The 18,155-nt window shown below is 40.4% G+C and overlaps 1 long non-coding RNA gene across 2 annotated transcripts in view; it reads left to right on the top strand.

Annotated features, from left to right (window-relative positions):
* The window catches only part of LOC103216163 (uncharacterized), an 82,136-nt gene extending 68,451 nt beyond the window's left edge, over positions 1–13,685 (top strand). Inside the window, exons 4-5 of one of the 2 annotated variants that reach the window (XR_012093991.1) lie at positions 867–1,343; positions 13,438–13,685. This is a non-coding gene — a long non-coding RNA (uncharacterized lncRNA). The remainder of the gene's footprint in view (positions 1–866; positions 1,344–13,437) is intronic. The other variant, XR_012093992.1, reaches the window with a different exon arrangement.
* The last annotated feature ends 4,470 nt before the right edge of the window (positions 13,686–18,155 follow it).

Here is an 18,155-nt window from a genome sequence, read left to right as displayed (position 1 = left end):
GCAATCAATGTACGTGTGAAGACAGTTCCTCATTTTAGAGCTCTTTTTCCTGCCCATATATTAGAATACTTATTTGACCATAAGAAGTTATTTGTCTTTACATCAGTTTGTTTTGTCCACAGGACCTGAACATTAATATGTGAAAGCACAGAATTCCAGAAAGACAAAGTGGCCTCTCATGAACATTTTGATCTTTTTTTTTTTTTTTTTGCCTGTTAAAACAAATTGTTGTGAAAGAACTCCCCAAATCAAGTGTCAAGCCAATTGCTTTTAAGTCCTTGTAAATGCTCAAAAGAAAGAAACATCTTTGCCATTTGGTCAGTGACTAGGAATAGACTGAGTTCTTACTCAATGAGTTTTGATTTCCATTGGAAATTGCAGGCATAATGCATTTTAAGTAGACAGCTCTAATTCCTAGTTGTTAATGAAGACGATCTTTAGAATCAGGTTGGCAGAGTCCAGGATCAGGATCACAGGGATAAGGATATAGAGAGGAAAGAAGTAGAGGTAATAAGCAGGTAATAAGGAGGAATGATGTCAGGAGCAACAGATATCAAAATCAGAAGGGTTGGGGATGCTGAAGGCTCTAAATTGGATCAAGGCAGATAATCGTCCCTGAGAATTCCTAGTGTCTCCCAGACCTGCTTGGTCCTGGTGATATCTGCTCAAAGGTGCTTCCCACAGCAGCAAAGTTTTACTCAAGCAGTTCATTTAAGGGAACTCTCATATGGACACTGTGGATTTTGTTTCCATATTTAAGGGAAGGGGCAAGGAGAGGGGAAAAAGTCTTCAGGACTTTAGTTCCTTTGCTTTTTGCAGTCTAAACACATTAACTCCATACAATGTGTAAAATTCTTCTGTTTCAGAATGAATGGATGCTATTTTATCACCTTCCAGCTCCATCCTACAGGTGTGAGTCCAGAGTTATTTTGTTTTCTCATTGATAAATGTTGTAAAGGAAGTTCCCTGGAGATGAGAGAAAATGAAAAGCATTTCACTGACTTGCTGAAGAGTGAAGGAAATCCAAACAGATTCTGATTCTGGCTGTGGAGTCAATGTTATAAATGAAAGGAGCCATTTTACAAGGCAGCTTTTTCCCTCCCAGTGACAGGACATATCAACTGCTAAGAAGTCCTCAGGGCCATTGCCTGGATCAGGGACTCTGTGCTGATGGTGGTAATGGGGCCCTCTGATATCGGCTTGGGAGCCATAGCAGCTGCCTGAGAAGAAGCTGCAACTTGGAATAGACTTGGAAGCCCCCAGTACACTTGGTTCTGCAATTTATCCTGAGCCTATGTCAGGTGATTCTGCAGTCCTCAATTATGTCTTTGAGAGGCTAGAAGGTAGGTTGTGCAGTGGATATACAGGGGTGTGTGTATGTGGGTGTGGGTGTGTGTGTATGCACATGTGATCATACACATGCACACAGAAGCCTTCAGGAAAGCTAGTTTCTGAGGCCAACTCATGCTGCTAAACAGAATTGCTTGACTCATATTCATCTATGATATGGTTTGGATTTGTGTCCTGGGTCCCTGCCCAAATCTCATCAAATTGGAGGAGGTGCCCAATAGGAGATGATTGAATCACAAGGGTGGATTTCCCCCTTGCTGTTCTTGTGATACTGAATGAGTTTTCATGAGATCTGATGATTTAAAAGTGCTGTCTCTCTCTCCTGCTACTATGTGAAGAAGGTCCTTGCTTCTTCTTCACCTTCCACCATGATTGTAAGTTTCCTGAGGCCTCCCAGTCATGCTTCTTGTTAAGCCTATGGAACTGTGAGTCAATTAAGCCTGTTTTCTTCATAAATTACCTAGTCTCAGGTAGTTCTTTAGAGCAGGATAAAAGCGGATTAGAACCAGAAGAGAATGCAGAAAATGTACCAGAAGAGTGAGGCACTGCTATAAAAATACCTAAAATTGTGGAATCAACTTTGGAACTGGGTAACAAGCAGAGTTTAGAACAGTTTAGAGGGTTCAGAAGAAGACAGGAAGATGTGGGAAAGTCTGGAACTTCCTAGAGACTTGTTGAATGGGTTTGACCAAAATGCTGATAGTGATATAGACAATGAAATCTAGGCTGAGGTGGTCTCAGATGGAGATGAGGAACTTATTGGGAACTGGAGCAAAGGTCACGGTTGCTGTGCTTTAGCAAGCAGACTGGCAGCATTGTGCCCCTGCTCCTGAGATCTGTGGAACATGGAACTTGAGAGAGATGATTTATGGCATCTGACAGAAGAAATTTCTAATGCATTGAAGTGTTTAAGATACGACCTGACTGCTCCTAACAGCATACAGTCATATGCATTCACAAAGAGATGATCTGAAATTGGAACTTATATTTAAAAGGGAAACAGAGTGTAAAAGTTTGGAAAATGTGCAGCTCAACCATGTGGTAGAAAAGAAATTCAAACCTGCTGCAGAAATTTGCGTAAGTAAAGAGGACCTGGATGTTAATAACCAAGGCAATAGGGAAAATGTCTCCAGGGCATTTCAGAGACCTTTGCAGCAGCCCCTCCCATTAAAGGCCTAGAGGCCCAGCAGGGAAAAATGGTTTAGTGGGTGAGGCCCAGGACCCAGCTGCTTTGTGCACCCTTGGGACATTGTGCCCTGTGTCCCAACTACTCCAGCTCCAGCCATGGCTAAAATGGGCCAAGGTACAGCTTGGCTATGGCTTCAGAGGATGCAAGCCCCAAGCATTGTCAGTTTATACATGATATTGGGCCTGTGAATATGCAGAAGGCAAGAATTGAGATTTTGGGAACCTCTACCTACCTTTCAGAGGATGTATGCTAATACCTGGATGTTCAGGCAGAAATCTACAGCAGGGGAAGAGCCCTCATGGAGAACATCTACTAGGGCAGTGTGGAGGGGAAATGTGGGGTTGGAGCCCCCACTGAAGCACTGTCTAGTGGAGATGTGAGTAGAGGGCCACTGTCCTCCAGACCCCAGAATGGTAGATCCACCAACAACTTGCACTATTCACCTGGAAAAGCCACAAGTACTCATCTCTAGCCCATGAAAACAGCTGCAGGTGTTGTACCCTGCAGAGCCACAGAGGCAGAGCTGCCCAAGGCCTTGGGAGCCCACCTCTTGGGTCAGCATGCTCTAGATGTAAGACATGGAATCAAAGAAGATTATTTGGGAGCTTTAAAATTTGATGACTGCCCTCTTGGTTTTTGTTTTTTTTTTTTTTTTTTTTCATGGGGCCTGTAGCCCCTTTGTTTTAGCCAATTTCTCCTATTTGGAATGGGAGCATTTACCCAATGCCTGTATCCCCACTGTATTTTGGAAGTAACTAATTTGTTTTTGATTTTACAGGCTCATAGGCCAAAGGAATTTACTTATCTCAGATGATAGTTTGCACTGTGGAGTTTTGAGTTAATGATGAAGTGAGTTAAGACTAGGGGATTGTTGAGAAAGGGTTAATTGTATTTTGCGGTGTGAGAATGATATGAGATTTGGGAGGAGCTGGGGTGGAATGATATGGTTTGGATTTGTGTTCCTGCCCAAATCTCAAATTGGAGGAGTGGCCTGGTGGGAGGTGATTGGTTTATAGGGGAGGATTTCCTCTTGCTGTTTTCATGATAGTAAGTTCTCATGATATCTGATGGTTTAAAAGTGTGTGACAGTTCCCCCTTTACTCTTTTTCTCCTGCTACCGTGTGAAGAAGTTCCCTGCTTTCCTTTCACCATCTACCATGATTCTAAGTTTACTGAGGCCTCCCTGTCATGCCTCCTGTTAAGCCTACAGAACTGTGAGTCAATTAAACCTGTTTTCTTCATAGATTACCCAGTCTCAGGTAGTCCTTTATAGCAACATGAGAACAAACTAATACATTCTATGGCCTTAGGGTTGTGCATATGAGTCTAAAATGTCATTGTCTGCTCAAAATAAGAAAGAGAGTTGTTAAGCTATGCAGGAACTGGGGAAAATATAAAACTAAGTATCCTGTACTTAAGTCATACCTGTATAGCTTATGGGATGAATATACTCAAAAGTTTTAGGTGGCAACTGTGTTGGCATTACTGGGCATTTTGTATATCTTGAGATTTAAGGGGTCCCAAGAAAAGCTCCTTCCCCAAACTTCTCCCCCAGGACTCCATAAAATTCTTACATCCTGCACTTCCTTGCAAAAGGGCAGAGATCCTTGATTAAGAGATGCAAGGTTACCAGTGTACTTTGTAGCTTACATGGCAGATCTCCAAGCTGATTACCTGCAATATCTTCATTGCTGCACCATATTTCCTGGTTGAAAGTGCCAGGGGCAGGTCATGCAGGAACAGCACTGCCCTCTCTCTCACTTGTACTGACCAGCTCCCTGTAAGCACCATTCTTTCAGGTTTCAAGGAAAGGAAAAGAAGCTTCTCCCACACTAGAAGGTTAGGGTACCCTGAATTCAAGTATATAGGTCACCTGCTAACTTGGAGTTTTATATAAGACAGTTAAATCTTAGCATTCTTTCACTTATTAGTGTAAATTTAGAAGGGACTTGACATAGGAGCAAGTAGACCTACATTTGGACTGAAAAGCCCTGAATTTGAATCTCAGCTTTTCGTGTCATAGCTGTATGATGTGGGGCAAGTTACATAGCTTCTTTGAGGCTCATTTTCTTCATCTGTAAAAGTGGAGTCATAATATTTATCTTGCAGCATTGTTTTAAGGATGGATGGAATGACATCTGCAGTTATGCTTGGTACTTAGTAGGGAGTTAATCTATGTTTATCTAATAAATAGATCATTACTTTATACTTTTCAAAATGCTTTTATATATAGTATCCATTTGTTCTTCTAATACCCGTAAGGTAGACAAGGGTAAGGGCAAAACCAGTAGAACCAAGGATTTCTGACTCCCCAGTAGTAGCTCTGGTGCTTCACAATAGTGTAAATTTAAAGGGAACAATGGAATAGCACATTCATCTACTTAGTTTGGACTTCAACGAGTTAGACTGAAATTGTCAGAGGGTGGGGAATGGACTTGTCATTCGAATAAAACACTCAGTTGTCTCTCCATGTTTGGGAAATCAGTTTATTTGCTCCCAGGTATTGGGCTGTGTCTTATCACTGTGCAATTCAAAACGTTTATTTCAGAACTTTAACACAGAACGTTTTCCCCTTATAAGTCCCTAGAGGCCATCTGAATAACCTAAGCAGTATGATTTGAAGTTCATGCTGTCCCTCTGAAGCAGCTGACAGAGTGAGTGACTTACACATTGCCAGCTCATCTGCATTAGGTCACAGGTTTTCTTCAATCCCAAGATGGGTGCATTTTTTTGTAGTTGATGTGCATTTGGAACAGTTCCTTTGAAAGGATGCTGGTCCTCTTCCTCAACCCAGGAGGTTCAGAGACACACAGTCACCTGGCTCCAACATGAATGACTGTCTTTGCTAAAAATGGTTGTTCTCTTCCAATGCCAGAATAGGTAGCCGGGAATAACACTACTCTGTTTGGGATGTTTTGTATGGGAGAAGCATACCAGTCCCAGGGAAAGTGCTTTTCTATTTTTAGATTCTAAGAATTTACGTGAGTTCATGTGAGCACATGTGCATAAATTAATATGCTTTTGAATCCAGCTTTTGGGATATTTAGTTAATAGGAAATGAGGATTTCTCAGATAATGGCATCTCAAAAAGTTTAGTTTTGGTTTTTAAAGAGATTTTTTATTTTAAAGGCCACCTAGTAAAAGATCTCAACATAAAATTTTGTTGTTCTCTTTAAAATGGCTCTAAATAGTGCTGGAAGTGTTTAACTTGTTTCAAAGATTCTAATTTGAGCCTCAGACAGCTGCAGTGGTTATTAATATGAGCACAATGGCTGACACTTTGACAACAGCCCCTAGTTTTCGTTTACTGCTTTCATACTAAATATCCCTTTTGTGCACAGGGCGTAAAAATCATGGTCAGATGACTGACTTGGGAGACCCGCCTGTAGACTGATCAGCATCTGAGAGCCCTTTTTTTTTTCTTTTAAGAGAGTGTTACTCTTTTATTAGAAAAATTGGTAGATCTCTTATTAGATTATAAATCTTTAACACACTATTAGTCTTTCTCCAGTGTAGTGAAAATTCAAGGAGAAGAAACTTATTAATAAAATTAGTGAAGAGTGATGTGTTCTTAATGCATATTTATACTAGGTAAATTGACACATAAAAGTGTCATGGGACATTGGCCTAGAATTAGAACAAATAAGCAGTTCTTTGTCATTCAACTGAAACATTATTTAGAGGTGAACATTTTCAATCAAAGTTATTTTTGCCTGCTTATTCTTTGTAATTTTCCAGAAACTAATGTTCTCTAAATGAAAAAACGACAGAAAAAAAAAAAATCGATGGCATATTCTTTTCTCAGCTGTTTTTTTTTTTTTTTTTGAGTCTGTGCTGGATTCATGTGTATTTATATTTGGTCTGTGCATTTTTCTTGCAGAGCACCATTTTGCTTGGTTGAACTTAGTTTTATAAGTGTACAAAGGCTTAAATCATCTTGTGGGCATCTCTGCATGTGTCACATTCACCAGGCAACTTGTCTAACTCTGTGTATATGTTTCTTTTGAAGGACTTGGCTGATTCATTGTTTGAAGAAAAGCAAATAAACAACTTAAATACTGAAAAATGTACAAGTTAATATCTCTGACCCAGGCTGAGCCAAAGGCAGAATTATAAAGTATAAGCATTTCCCTGTAGTATGTGCTTTCACAATTCAAACTGACCATCTTACAAATTAATGATAATGAGATTGATGAATAAGGAAATATACCTTGTATCAAGCAGCCTATTTTCCCTCCCAGAAGATAAGCTCCTGATGGTCACAGACTCTCTCTGATTTTTTTCATTTTGAATTTTCTGTGTCTGGTCCAGTGTCTGTCACATGAATGAATGAATGAATTCTTATAGGACTTAAGTACTTATATACAGCTTAAATATGAGTTGTTTAATTTAGTCCTCACTACTAATATGTAATGTGGATATTCTTATTAACGTCATTTTACAAATAAAGAAATTTAAGTTCAGGTTGCAATGATTTACGCAATGTTATCTAGCTAGGGAAGAGCAAGGTGAATCTTTAACCTTTATCTTTTTACTCCAAAGTCTAGACTTCTAAATCTGATTTGTGTCACACAGCTCCTCAATTCTGCCATTGTAGCTTGAAAATAGCCACAGAGTACATATAGACAAATGGGTATGTATGTATTCCAATGAAACTCGATTTATACAACAGGTAGGCCTGATTTGGCACACTGGCTATAGCTTTCAGTCCTTAGTATAAGTTCTAGTCCAGGCTTTCTTATTAAAAATGGCAATAATAAGATAATAAAAATACCAATAGCTAACACTTATTAAGCGATTCAGGAAATATATTTGCTTCCTTCAACTTATCTCATTTAATAAACCGAATCACAGAATAGTTATGTCACTCAAGGTCATTGAGCTATTGCTTGTAAAGTTAGGTTTAAACCCAGGTCTGCTGACTTAGGCATTCCCTTGAGGCTTTGGAATTCAGACAGGAAATTCCTGCTCTCACTAAAATCAGACAACGGAGCTGCAGGATCTAAAATAAGTGACTTAGGGTTGGTGGACCCTTGCTACAGTTAGTTAGTCTGTCATCTTTGGTAACATGAAATCCAAAAAAATGGGGAAACATGACCTTTGTGTTCCCACAGGTTGGAGTATGGGGATGCCAGCTGCCTAGTACAAGCCCATCACTGCATGATGTGCCCTCAGTGACACAGGACTCTGGAGACAGGAGGCTCTGGGGGAAATCTCTTTCCTCTCTTGGCATTTATACCTGCTCTCTGTAGGCCAATATTGCTTTCTAATATGCAATGTAAATATTTTCCTGCTTTTGAATCTCTAATAAAAAATGTATTTAAATTGAATTATGCAAAAATCACACAAGCCAGAGTTACAAACATTATATCAGACAGAATAAGATAACAACACTGCAATTCAAAGATGTGCAAACCTGCACCCTGGGCCACAGTTCTATCTCATTCTACCTCACCTTCAGGGAGTGTATGTCTGGTGTCAGCAGCAATCCCATTCAGCAGGCAAGGCAACCAGACAGAGTTTTTCTGGACTGGGAATGTGTGTTACCCTCATGGTGCTTCAGAAGGATGCTGTCACTAAGGCTACAGTACTAGAATCCTGGCCTCAGGAATGTGGCTTGATGGCAAAGTGATCATTTTAGACAGGCATGACTGATTTTTTCAATGAAATAATGGTCTGTATTCAAAGCTTCCCTTAACATAGAGAAAGAATACAGATTAATTTCCAAGATTACAAGAATCAAATCACTTTCCTCTGATTTTCTTCCATCAGCAAACTCTATTGTTTACTCCACAGACTCCACAGGGAAGGTAACATCCTGAGACCTTAGGATCTTCAGGTTGCTTTCATTGCTATTGGGATAAGCCAGAGCTGTGTAAAATTTGGTACTATGAGAATGGGGAGAAGGTGGAAGAAAGATAAGGAAGGATGAGCAAAATAACACCTCTGACTAGGTTATAAAAATAAGTGGTGGGGATACGGGAAAATGGGAGCTGGTATTCAAAAGTATAGAGTTTCAGTTTTGCAAGGTGAAAATGTTCTCGAGATCTGTTGCACGACAATGCAAATATATCACTATTTAACAATACTGAACTCTACCCTTAAAAATGGTTAAGATGGTAAATGTCATGTTGTGCGTTCTTTACGACAATTTCAAAAAAGAAGAATAAGAAATGTTCAAATGCCAGTTCCATGACTATCTGTGTGAGACTGAGGATACTTAGGAGCCTAGTTTTCCTCATTGGTAAAATCGGGGTTATGATTCCTAATTCATTACATAAGGTTAAATGAGATATAGTACATACAGTGTCAACAGTACTTCCTACTAGTAGAATCTCAGTAAAAGCTAGTGCTCTTTTCCATGTCTATCACTCATCCCCAACACTTCGCCCATTGCTTGGGTAGCAGATTTTATCTTTTTATGGGATATTTTTCCAGGAAGATTAAAAATATTCTGGGTAGTACCTAGTTCTGGGTGCTGAGAGGAGTAGTGATGGAATGTCAAGAGTGCCCCCCATGCAGCCTTCTGGGTGAGGAGACAAGAAAGGAAGTGTGTGAGCATACAGTAACATACACAATCACACACTCACACAAATCAGTTAAGCAGAGTGCAACACAGGTACATTAACAATTACCAAACCCAGAACCTTAGACAATCAGTACTCCAGATGTTTACAGAAGTGAGAGAGCAGAGTAAGCTGGATCAGTGCTTTTCAAACTTGAATGTGCAATCAAATTCTCTGGGGAGCTTGTTAGAATGCAGATTCTGATTTCGTAGATCTGGGGGTGGGGCCTGAGATTCTGTATTTCTAATAGGTTTCTGGTCTACTTTGTTTATTCATGCATTTATGCATTTGTTCACTATTGACTCTGTCATGTACCATATATTTTACTATAAACGAGGAATAAAACAATTTTGAAAATATAGGCTTTCTTTCAAAAAATATAACAGACAGGTAAAGTAAAGATTAAAATACAGAATCGTAAGTGGTGGAAATATTCCCAGGGTTCTATCGGGGCCCAGAGGCATAAGATACAGATGGATTGCTTTATGATGAATGGATAAGAGTTTAAGGGCAGTTTGGGCAGGAGGAAGGGCATGTATGAAGACCTGGGAGTGTTCAATAGCATTTTTAAGATTGTTGTGATAGGACCAAAGCAAAGGGTCTGGGAAGAAGAGTGGAGAGAGAGAAAGAACTGGACAGTGGTCAGTGGCCAAGTTGTAAAGATTCTTGTGTGTCAAGCCAAGGTGTTGACACAACATTCTGAAAGCTAAAGTGACCTGTGGAAGGAAATCCAGAGGGAGCTCAGAGGGTTCCATCTCAAGATGGTGTGTTCTCAGCCTTGATCTTTCTATAACTGACTATACCAGCTCCTGTCTAGGACCTAAGCTCTTGATTATATTTTACTTGATTTAGTGCCCACCTCTTTCTTCTACCCCAAACATGTGAGCCACATTTCTTCTACTCTATGGTTTTCTTTAGAAGAGGTTAATAATGCACAATGAAACAAAACTAATTTGTCCAAAGCAGGGCCCTTCAGAAGTTAAGAGAAGTTCCAACAACCTTGAGTATTTGAGTCTCATGGTTTATTTAAAAGACAAAATAGGCCAGAATAAAGTGATGACGTTTACAGAATATTTTAAATATTTTCATTAAACAAATGAAAACTTTTGTCACAGTAGGTATGTTGTAAGAGAGTATTATTTTAAAGATAATTATCATTTTATAAATATTAAAGTACATTGGAACCAGAATGGGGCATAAGGTAAATGCCTGCTTTTAATTCTGTATCTTTGTGGTTTCATATATATAAACTAATTTATAAGGAAGAAAAGTGAAAATGTGAAGACTTTTGTAAATGTGAGGCTGGCTGTAACCGTCTTTGCCCCTTTTCTCCCTCCATACCCACCTAACAGACCCTGATCTAGGAACTTGGAGATTCTGTTTTTCTTTTCTAATTATTGGAGAAAGCACTACAATGCACAGAGCACTAGATTTCATAGAGAAAAGCAACTGAAGGGTAGGCAAGGTGATCAAGGACCAAATATCAGTCACTTTTAAAGACCACCTTGAGAGCCAAAGAACCTGCTGTGTTGCTCCAACCTGATGCCAACATGGACACATGCAGCAAAATGACAAAAACCACTGCAGAAGAAACAGGAGACAGACTGGCGGGTCCTCTGTTATCACCTCTCTTTTTTTTTGTTGTTGGCTTAGTGGAAGATTTCCTAATTTGAAAAGACAAGTTAATTTTTGAGACAATGAAACACAAATGAATGTGCAAAGAAAAGGCATATCTGGCTAGGCACAGTGGCTCAGGCCTATAATCCCAGCACTTTGGGAGGCCGAGGTGGGCGGATTACGAGCTCAAGAGATCAAGACCATCCTGGCCAACATGGTGAAATCCTGTCTCTACTAAAAATACAAAAATTAGCTGGGCATGGTGGCACACGCCTGTAGTCCCAGCTACTCATGAGGCTGAGGCAGGAGAATCGCTTGAACCCGAGAGGCGGAGGTTGCAGTGAGCCGAGATTGCACTACTGCACTCCAGCCTGGTGACAGAACAAGACTCCATCTCAAAAAAAAAAAAAAAAGAAAAGAAAAGAAAAGGAAGAAAGAAAAGAAAAGGCATATCTGCCAGCCAAGAATCAGTTTTCAGCTTAAAACACAATAATACAGACCAAATTTAGCTCCTGTTCCCTGAACCAGTGGCAAAAGCAGCTAGTGCATGTGCCCAGAAAACCACATGCAGCATGTTTACTTCACTATCCCACTCTGTGCTGATTTACTGGTTCTACACGTTAGGATTACAGATCCTTATAGGAATAGCTTCTTCACTTTAATGATTTCTTAAGAAAAAAATAAAACAAGATCTAGATCGTAGACTCCCATCAAAGAGCTTACTGGGAGAAACAGCTGTATTATGAATTATGAACATTATAGGGGCATCCAACAAGGGGAAAAATTAAACTATTATCTCGTTACTTTGATAAATTAAAATTGCCAGGCCTAGGCAAAGATCTGACTGGACAGAGTGAATTTTGGAGTGAAATTTTATGGTTATGTCTTTTAAAAGCCATGTAAATCAGCAAGCGTAAAGCTGACAGGACCTTGCAGGCTTCAGCAAGAACACACTGTCCCTCTCATTTATTTAAAAGAATGCTGCCCTGCTCAAAGGCCTGCAGTGAGCCATGCCAATGTGGTTTGGCTGGACTGTGAGTGTTTGATGCAGTCTGATGTGAGGGTGGGGGTGGCGCGGAGAACGTTGAAATCAAAAAGGATTTTGCTCTGTAGAGACAAAGGAGCCACCGAGACGTAGACGTGGATCTGGGAAATACACCTTTTGCTACTCGTTCAGTTTTAGAAAGGGGGTTTCTGGCATGGCTGAGCAAAACTTAAACTTCTTCCCCTGAGAATTACAGGAATTACAGGACCTGACAAAGCTCTAAAGATTAAAGTAAGTTAAATTGACTACTTTCACCAGTCTATGATTAAATGCCCTATATAGGATGTAGAGACAGGTGTCTGGTTCAGAAGAGGAAGGGGAGGTTGGAAACTGGTTGGAGTGAGAACTGAGCCTGTGGACTAGGAAAATGTCAGAGCAGAAGGGGCTTTAGAGTGAATTTGGTTCCCCTCATTTTATAGATGCGGCAATGGAAGGAGACCTCAAGTGATTTTCTTAGGCTCACACAGTGATACATTGTTGGGATGAATATATACAGCTAGTAGAACTTTTGATTAATGTGAGTGGCAGATTTATTGCAACAGGGGCTCTGATTCTTTTCTTCTCTCTATCCAAGCACCATGGGATGTAACTTTGTAGCTCCTCCCATCAAGAAGTCTATTCAAGAGGTCTCATTGAGGTCTACTTCCTCTACCTCCAAACCTGGGCTGGCTTTGAGACTTGCTTTGGTTGGTAGAATGCAGCAGATGTGATGCTATGCAGTCCCAGGCCTATGCCTTGAAAGCCGTGCTTGCTTCTGCTCCGTCTCTTGACCTTTGCTTCTATTAGCCCTGACCAGCCTGCCGAAGGGACAGAGACCACAGGCACAGAGCTGAGGTGTGCCAGCTGAGGCCATCTGAAACATGGGAGAGAGAGATGGCTATGGTCAAAGAAATGCTCAGCCAGGCCTGACCCAGATCAATAGAACCCACCAGCTAACTGTGAACTTGAGAACAGTAAGAATGGCTGCTGTTTTAACCCTCTTAGTTATGAGGGTGGTTGTTTGCAGCATTCTTGTGGCAACACTCGGCTAGTCAGTGGTGCTATAATGAGAGGTTGGTCACTGAGAGGAGAAAGAGGGAGCAGGATAATCCCTGGCATGGTAGGTCTTGCAGTTTCCATCATGGGGTATGGTGGCCAATTTAAGAATGAAACTATGTCCTGGAAACAGATTCCGGAAAAGTCTCCTCACTGTGATTGTGGCATTGTGCTGTCTAAATGCTAGACAACCCTGAAGGGTTTGTATCATCACTTCCTAAAGCAGAAATGATCCTGGGGCTCTTCCAATTCTGATTTTAAAGAAAAGGAAGCAGAGACTGCGCAGTGTTAAGGCAGGACCAGCTGCATAAGTTAATGGGCCGGACACAAAACAAAACTGTGGAGTCCCTTGTTAAAAAATTACTAAGATGGTGACAGCAGGGCATTAAACTAAGCACAAATCCCTTTTAAGTATGGGACTCTGTGTGACCGCACAGATTTTATGCCCATGAAGCTGGCCCAGATTTAGGCAATTTGTCCAAGGATATCACTTCAGAAGATTCATCTGTCAGGCTAACCTTTACCCAAAAATGTAACCTGGTATATTTGTTAACTGCTAGTTCAAGAAGCAGGGCAAGAACCTAAGGCCTCTAGTTCCCACTCCAGTGATTCTTCTTTATTTTTGCTTTTGACAGACCTATAGGAAGAAAATCTGAACCAGAAATAATACGGCAGACTTGGGATCTGACTTATAGAGGGAAGAACTTATCATTCTTCACGGGGCACATAGAAGCATGAGAATTTGGGTTCAAGCAAGTAAATTCTAAATTAGAACCCATACATAAAGTGTTTGCAATGTCCAGTTATATCTCTATGATATTTTTCTTTGTGAAAATTGATTGTTCTTCTTTACAATAAATTGCTTGAATTATCTGTCTCTTCATTTAGCTATTTCTTTTTCTTGTCTTTGGTATCTTTTTTTTTTTTGGTAAGTAAAAAATTTTCAGGGACTAAATAACAGGGTATTTTTTTTGCTTTGTTTCTCCTAAGTTTTGTCTGACTTATGACATTAATAATTATCCAAAATCTCTGATTTCTTATCTTTTCTATAGAATGCTGGAAAAATGACAGCTCAATATGTACATTACCCCATCCCTAACCACCTTCGTCACTACTTTGAACATTCTTCTCTCACCCGACACTGCAGTTAAATATGACTGGAATCCTTGTTTCTATAGTAAACCAATCTACTTTATTTTATGGATGATTAATTTAAAAAATTAAACTCTGGGCTTCCTTCAGGTTTTCTTAGGTTTTTCCCACTGGCATATAATGGAAAATTCAAAAAGGGCCTCTTAGGTAACAGTGACAAGTTTGCAGATTTTTTAATTAAATTTCTTTAGAAAAGACAAGGTTTCTGTGACCTCCTTTTTTTGAGACAACGAAAGTGACAAGACAAGATCTTAAATAATAAAGTTAAAGCCATCGGTAAAGGCAAAAGTCAAAGACGTGAAACATCTGTGAGAACACACGTAAAAGCTAGTGGGGATATCTTGAGGAACAGAGCTCAGTTTCGCATCAAAGGTCAAACCAACTGAACACCAAGGCTTGATGCCAGCCAGAGTCTTGCTGTGTAGAGGCTAGTTGCTTTCTGTACGGACATTGATTCTTGCTTTAAGATTACTTGTTAACTCACTAAACACACCCAGCCCAGCTACCTGCATCATTCCTTTGTCAAGGTTCCCATCTACCTGGCCCAGCTGCAGATGAAGGTCAGATTCTCAGGGTATTTTACCCCTCCCCACTTCTTCTTTTTTCCAAATCACTATTCTGAATTTCAGCTGGCCAATGACCTCTAACTGGATTAATAAAATGTTTAATTTAGTTTGGAACATTGAGCTTCTGTTTCACTTTGGCTTGTTCAGGTTTTTATTAAATCAGAATAAATTTTCATAGTCCCTATGGAAATGCCAGCCTTCTCCACTAAGTTGGCAAAACATTTCCATTTCCAAAGAAGTATGAAAACCTGTTTCCAGCCAGGCATGGTGGCTCACACCTGTAATCCCAGCACCTTGGAAGGCTGAGGCCGGCAGATCACGAGGTCAGGAGATCGAGACCATCCTGACCAACACGGGGAAACCCTGTCTCTACTAAAAACACAAAAAATTAGCTGGGTGTGGTGGCATGTGCTTGTAATCCCAGCTACTAGGGAGGCTGAGGCAGGAGACTCACTTGAACCAGGAAGGCAGAGGTTGCAGTTAGCCAAGATTGCGCCACTGCACTCCAGCCTGTCGACAGAATGAGACTCCATCTCAGACACTCCCCTCAAGCCCTACCCCCCAATAACAACAACAAAAAACCCTGTTTCCAGAGAAGGTCCTGTAGTGGTGAGGACTGGTGAAAGAAACATGGGTCTTAATAATCACGACGACCTGCCCTGGTTTTTATCTTTTAGGTATGGTTTGTCTTCTGCTACTTGGTATTTCTACTCAATCTACTTCTTATCTGTTTCCCACTTTTCTCTTGTATATTTCAGCCCAAACACCAAAGCTGTGATCCATTTTTAGTTTCCAAGGTCACATTGGCACAGAAATCTTTCTGCAGGCATCCCTTGAGGAAAACACCAAACTACAACTTTCTGCCCTTAAGCTAAAGGCTGTATAAGCCTCTAGCTTCTTGCCTTCTGCTCAGTTGGGGATTTTTCTCTTCCTTTTTTACTCACTCTTTTCCCATTTCCTTCTCTTAGCACCAGGTACCCTAGATTCCTTTCTCTTGCTCTCTCCTGCTTTCTTTCATTTGACCCTGAAAACCAAAATGCTGATAAGCTCCCTTCCTCTGCCTCATTAAAAAATTGCCATAAAATTTATAGCTGGTTTAGTCCAGCCGTCACTGATCTCCTTGATTTAGTTACTGCCAAGAAGTGTTTTATGATTATCCACTGACTTATTTACAACAAACCTAATGAAGTCCTTGGTGTTAGGAGCCTGTATAGATATTATTTGTTTGGAAAATAGAGTGGGTACTTAGATACTTGAAGTTCTCTGTGTAGGCTGGGGTGGTTTGGGTTGTTTTGCTTATGCATTTCAAATGGAAAGGCATAATCCCAAGCCTTCATATGTAATAACATAGAATCATTTTGCTGCTGTGTGGCAAATGTATACAGCCCTGAGACAGCACAGGAAATTTTCCAATAGTTCCCTAAGCATTAGTTTCAGGAGGCCATTTGTGAGGCTAGTAAGACAAAACAAATTGTGTTGGTCATGATAAAATTGTCCGTTGGTGGAAACTGTTTGAATACCTCAATGTGATGAGGTTAATTGATTATACAAAAGTGATTTAGAGGCTGATGTAATAACCACCTGTTTTGAGTCTGCTATTTGAAAGATGGGTCAGGGCAGGAATAAATGAAATGATTGCAACATTGGAATTGTGTTGATTGTTCAGTTGTGTATTTAGAATATGTGAAAGGGATCTGTTCCCCCTGTAATCCCTGATACTGTTGTTGGTTACAACATAAATGTAAGGTGTTCAGTAGTACCAAAGTTCTTTAACGGGTGATGCTGTGTCCTGAGTAAAACAGTGTTATTACCTGGAACAGATCCATAAAGAAGAGTTGTAATGCATGTTTCCAAAGAGAAAGCCTGACTGTATTTTTTGGGAAGTGAACCCTAAAACAATGGTGCCAGGAATTACTTGAACACTTCATTGTTGTAGAAGAAATCTGATGTCTGAGGAACAGTTGTAATAATCTGCCTTCTCTGCTTGCTTCCCCCAACCTGGCTAAGGATTGATTTAGGGTCTGGGGTGGTGGCAATAAAGATTAAGCATTTGTAACTGCACTACTGATTACTATATGTTCCTTTGCTGAGGCTACTGCCATTTTCTAAAGAGTTGCTAGTGGCGAAGAGCCTGGTGGTGAAGGAAGAAAAATAAAGACTCACTTGTTTAAGTTTAAAGTATACTTCACCCAATAGTACAGAAGCCAGAAAAAGGAGTGATCATAGCAGGCAAATCTGACACAGCACTGTTAGAGAAGTGCCACTTGATAAGTCAGGAGCTGTGCTTGCATAAACCATGTATAAACCGAGGCCCCACATGACCCAACCTCAACATAATGCTCCATAAAAAAGCACAGTCCAGAAACCAAAGTCATTACAACTGAAACCTGCTCTTTGATCTCTTAAAAATCATGATAGTAGATCCATTTACAATCCATGGTAAAACACCTTTCAACACCTTTTTTTTTTTAGAGACAGGGTTGCACTCTGTTGCTCAGGCTGGAATGCAGTGGCATGATTGTAGCTCACTGCAACTGCAAACTCTTGGTTTCAAGCAATCCTCCCACCTCAGCCTCGGAAAGTGCTGAGATTACAGGCATGTGCCACCATGCCCTGGCTCCCAAACTGCCTTTGCTTCCTTTCTTGTTTCTCAGACTCCAAAGCTGCTCCAGAGACTCTCACATGTCAAATCCTACAACACTTTCTCACAGAACCTGTGTCCCATGTGGGCTTTTGTTCTTCACCCAACTTCTTCAGTTTGCAGGTCTACACTGCCTCACCGTTTTTGTTTGCTTTTGCCTTGTTTTTTTCTGTCCTTTTGTTTTGTTTTCTTTAACATGGTCTGCCTATTCTTACAAAAAGCTTAGGAATTAGTTTGGCAAAATTCTCTTAGAAGGAAAGCAAGGGCAAATGAAGAATCTGAGTAGACAAAGACCAAGTCCTCTTATTAGGTGGAGTTCGGGCAGGAGTCTCAAATTACAGCCATGTTAAGAGATTTTGTCCCTTAATACTGTCACAATTAACAGTAAAAGCTAACATTTATTAGTAGTTAACACGTTGCATTCATTTTGCTAAGTGTTTTTACATAAATTATGTCATAATAACTAATTTTATCTCACAAATTTGTAATATCACCGTATGAATAAGGAAGGTGTACTTTAGAGAAGCTGAGTGACTTGCCCAAGGTTACATGGCTGGTAAACAGCAGAACTAGGACTTCTCAGCCTCAGATTCTTTCCAAAGCCCACTTTCTTTTCTTTTCTTTTCTTTCTTTCTTTCTTTTTTTTTTTTTTTTTTTTTTTTTTTTTTATTGAGATAGGGTCTTCCTCTGTCGCCCAGGCTGGAGTGCAGTGGCACGATCTTGGCTTACTGCAACCTCTGATCCCCCGGGTTCAAGCAGTTCTCCTTCCTCAGACACCCATGTAGCTGTGATTACAGGTTCGCACCACCACACCTGGTTCATTTTTGTATTTTTAGTAGAGATGCAGCTTCACCATGTTGGCCAGGCTGGTCTTGAACTCTCGGCCTCAAGTGATCTTCCCACCTCCACCTCCCAAAGTGCTAGGATTACAGGCATGAGCCACTGTGCCCGACCTCAAAGCCCACATTCTTAATCATCATAACTTTTAGGTATC

This window comes from Chlorocebus sabaeus, chromosome 9, assembly GCF_047675955.1.
Source record: "Chlorocebus sabaeus isolate Y175 chromosome 9, mChlSab1.0.hap1, whole genome shotgun sequence".
Lineage (NCBI taxonomy): Eukaryota > Metazoa > Chordata > Mammalia > Primates > Cercopithecidae > Chlorocebus > Chlorocebus sabaeus.
Note: the sequence above shows the minus strand (reverse complement) of the source record. Positions and strands in the feature narration are given on the sequence as shown.